The sequence below is a fragment of the Panthera leo genome, chromosome B3 (genome assembly GCF_018350215.1).
Source record: "Panthera leo isolate Ple1 chromosome B3, P.leo_Ple1_pat1.1, whole genome shotgun sequence".
Taxonomy (NCBI): Eukaryota; Metazoa; Chordata; class Mammalia; order Carnivora; family Felidae; genus Panthera; species Panthera leo.
This window is the reverse complement of record NC_056684.1, coordinates 131,787,485-131,791,866: the sequence shown is the minus strand read 5'-3', so window position 1 is coordinate 131,791,866 and position 4,382 is coordinate 131,787,485. Positions and strand designations below refer to the sequence as shown.

General features: G+C 40.1%; 1 non-coding gene across 1 annotated transcript; it reads left to right on the top strand.

Moving 5' to 3' along the window:
* Positions 1-1,678: 1,678 nt before the first annotated feature.
* On the top strand, positions 1,679-1,785 carry LOC122223276. Its single transcript, XR_006204161.1, has one exon. It is a non-coding gene; the product is annotated as a U6 spliceosomal RNA (small nuclear RNA).
* Positions 1,786-4,382: the final 2,597 nt, after the last annotated feature.

Here is a 4,382-nt window from a genome sequence, read left to right as displayed (position 1 = left end):
AAATCTTCAAGGATATGAAACTAAGGAGGTTTGTCCTGGGAAATCAGTATCAAGACCTGAGAATCAGTACAGCCCTGAGAATACATGTTCTTTTCAATGGAAGTCGCTGAGAAATTTTTTTCTGATTGGAAATCCATTATAAAGGGGCATAAAACCAAAATAAGCCCTCTATAAACCTGGCAGGTCAGAATGGAAGGGATGTAATGCCTCCTGTCTCTGTTGCAGCCATTTGGGATTTTTTTCTTGCTTCCTTTCCAACAAATGAACATCTTCCATGCTTATTCGGTGTAACGAAACTAAGACGTGCTCAACGCTGGTTGAGGTGACGACTTCCGGTCACAGGACTCCCTAGCCTGGGAAGTTTAAAATATTCAGCTTTGCCTTTCAGTTAGTGTCTATGCTATTAGCAGGCTGCATGGTTGGGAAAGTGGAAATGTATTGGTATAGTGGGGAGCAGAGGTATTTAAGTCCTCAAACTCTGTCTTATAAATGTGTGGCTATGGCAGGGGTGGGGGTGCATTATATGTCTCTGAACTTTGTGTTTCTCATCTGTAAGATAGAGATCCAAACTGCTGGACTGCTAGCCCCACAGGGTTGCTGAGAGTGTCAGAGAAGATCATGAAAGCACATTGTGACTCATAGAACTCATGGAACTATCAGGACACAGTCTGATGGGAGACCTCTCATTGCGTGTGGACCATTTGTTGCATCACATCTTGATGTTTATCGCGTTCGTGGAGAGCTGCCACCTTGTCTTCTACTTTTGCCACCTTATCTGTTCTTAACTGGCTGAAAGGAGACAGCACACCAAGAGGCTGAGATTCCCAGCTCTGCCTTTTACTATCGAGTGCCCTTGGACACAGTATGTAATACCCCTGAGGTTATCGCCAGGAAAATAGGAATCATGACTGTTAACTTGGGGAGTTGTAAAGATTACAAGCAATGAGCACTTAATACATAGTCATTACCTATCATTATGATGTCCTCTCTCCCCACCTCTGTTCACAAGTATTTCATGAGGGTCTCAAAAGGTAATCTGGATCCTTCAGTTTGAAGGCCTCTCTCTAAAGAAAGCTGGGACCCTTCCCAATGGAGCTTTACTGGACACCTCCCATTTGAGTGGTAGTAATGGGTGGATTTTTTTTTAATTTTTTAAATGTTTGTTTATTTTTGAGAGAGAGATAGAGAGAGTGAGCAGAGGAAGGGCAGAGACAGAGAGGGAGACTCAGAATCCCAAGCAGTCTCCAGGCTGCACGGAACCCAGTGTGGGGCTTGAACCCACGAACCATGAGATCATGACCTGAGCCAAAGTCAGAGGCTTAACCGACAGAGCCACCCAGCCACCCCTACGTGGATTCTTTAATAGCTACAGGTCTATTTGGATTATCTATTATTGAAGGTGCTTCAATAGTTTGTGTCTTTTTTTTTTTTGAGAGAGAGAGAGAGAGAGAAAGAGAGAGAGAGCATGCAGTTTGGGGGTGGGGGTGGGGAGAGAATCTCAAGCAGGCTCTATGCTCAGTGTGCAGCCAGAGGCGAGGCTTGATCTTATGACTGTGAGATCATGACCTGAGCTGAAATCGGGAATCAGATACTTAACCAACTGAGCCACCCAGATGCCCCAATAGTTTGTGTCTTTTGAGGAATTTAAAGGTAAAGGTGCTCTTAGAAACCACCTGGTGTGCTGGCTTCGGCAGCACATATACTAAAATTGGAACGATACAGAGAAGATTAGCATGGCCACTGCGCAAGGATGACACACAAATCTGTGAAGCATTCCATATTAGAAAGAAAGAAAGAAAGAAAGAAAGAAAGAAAGAAAGAAAGAAAGAAAGAAAGAAAGAAAGAAACCACCTGGAAAATTGGTTCTCAAACTTTAGATACATCAGGCTACCCACAGCCTCCCCCTAGACTCTAATTCTAATGTTGTAACAAATATTATAATGGAAAAAAACTGTCACCTGGGTAAGTATTACTGTTTTTATTTTCCCCAAATTCCTGTTTCATGAAATACAAAATATCACATAACTAGTAGCCTTGCGTTTGTTGTTTTTTTTTTAAGACAGCAATCTTGTTAAAACTGTTTGTTGCAAGCCATGATTAGTGAAGCACCATCTGTGACAGTCAGTGTTCTTTTCATGAGTTGGGACTATCTAGGCAAATTTTTATGCATTTGAGTGCAAATGGGAAAGAGAAAAGGGTGAAACCAAGCAGAGATGTGGCATATACTGTCCGATCAGATGCATGTACTGTGCAGTTGGGAAATTTTTATTTATTATCTAATGTAAATATATTCATTTTCACACCCTTCCTAGAAAACTTAATTTAAAATCTCTGTCTTACTTTATCTTCTCCAACTGATCCTCAACATTGCCTCCAGATCAATTCTTACAAAACACCTGCCTCCTCTTCAACCTGAACTCAGGTAAAGCTTGAACTCCTTAATTAGGGAATCAAAACCTTCTATATTCTGGCACAAGAACAGACACTCAGATCAATGGAATAGAATAGAGAACCCAGAAATGGACGCACAAACGTATGGCCAACTAATCTTTGACAAAGCAGAAAAGAATATCCAATGGAATAAAGACAGTCTCTTCAGCAAGTGGTGCTGGGAAAACTGGACAGTGACATGCAGAAGAATGAACCTGGACCACTTTCTTGCACCAGACGCAAAAATAAACTCAAAATGGATGAAAGAACTCAATGTAAGACAGGAAGCCATCAAAACCCTCAAGGAGAAAGCAGACAAAAACCTCTTTGATCTTGCCCACAGTAACTTCTTACTCAACACGTCTCTGGAGGCAAGGGAAACAAAAGCAAAAATGAACTACTGGGACCTCATCAAAATAAAAAGCTTCTGCACGGCGAAGGAAACAATCAGCAAAACTAAAAGGCAACCTACAGAATGGGAGAAGATATTTGCAAAGGACATATCAGATAAAGGGTTAGTATCCAAAATCTATAAAGAACTTATCAAACTCAACACCCAAAAAACAAATAATCCAGTGAAGAAATGGGTGAAAGACATGAATAGACACTTCTCCAAAGAAGACATCCAGATGGCCAACTGACACATGAGAAAATGCTCAACATCACTCATCATCAGGGAAATACAAATCAAAACCACAATGAGATGCCACCTTACACCTGTCAGAATGGCTAACATTAACAACTCAGGCAACAACAGATGTTGGCAAGGATGTGGAGAGAGAGGATCTCTTTTGCATTGTTGGTGGGAATGCAAGCTGGTGCAGCCACTCTGGAAAACAGGATGGAGGTTCCTCAAAAAACTAAAAATAGAACTACCCTATGACCCAGCAATTGCACTACTAAGCATTTATACATGGGATACAGGTGTACTATTTCGAAGGCACACATGCACCCCCATGTTTATAGGAGCACTATCAACAACAGCCAAAGCATGGAAAGAGCCCAAATGTCCATCGACGGATGAATGGATAAAGAAAATGTGGTATATATATATATATATATATATATATATATATATATATACACACACACACACACACACACACACACACACAACGGAATATTACTCAGCAATCAAAAAGAATGAAATCTTGCCATTTGCAACTATGTGGATGGAACTGGAGGGTATTATGCTAAGTGAAATTAGTCAGAGAAAGACAAAAATCATATGACTTCACTCATATGGGGACTTTAAGAGACAAAACAGATGAACATAAGGGAAGGCAAACAAAAATAATATAAAAACAGGGAGGGGGACAAAACAGAAGAGACTCATTAATATGGAGAACAAACTGAGGGTTGCTGGAGGGGTTTTGGGAGGGGGGGATGGGCTAAATGGGTAAGGGGCATTAAGGAATCTACTCCTGAAATCATTGTTTCACTAGATGCTAACTAATTTGGATGTAAATTTTAAAAAATAATAAAATAAAAATAAAAATTAAAATAAAATAAAATAAAATAAAATAAAATTCTATGTTAAAAATTAAAAAAAAAAAAACCTTCTATGTTCCATTTCTTTCTGTGCCTCCAAATTTTGTTCTCCTTCCCAGCCTATTCCTGCTGCTACTGCCCAACTCCCATTCAGACAAATTTATATTCTAGTGCCCCCCAAATATGTTCACCCACTAGCATTCCCTGGCCTCTCCCTAGCCCCTCTCTCCTCTGACTGCTCACAGTACTACTCCACCTGACATTAATATAGTATGGTGTATCTTTTCTTATACTTGTAACCTACTCATGTCTTCACATTTTAATGTGTGGTTTTTCCAGAGAGTAGGTTTTGTGATTTGGCAGGTAGATTGTCCAATCTGAAAATCTCTGCCTTTTAGCTGAGAAAATTGCGTTTAATTTAGACCAAATTGTGTTAATTTAGACCAAATTGCTATGGACCA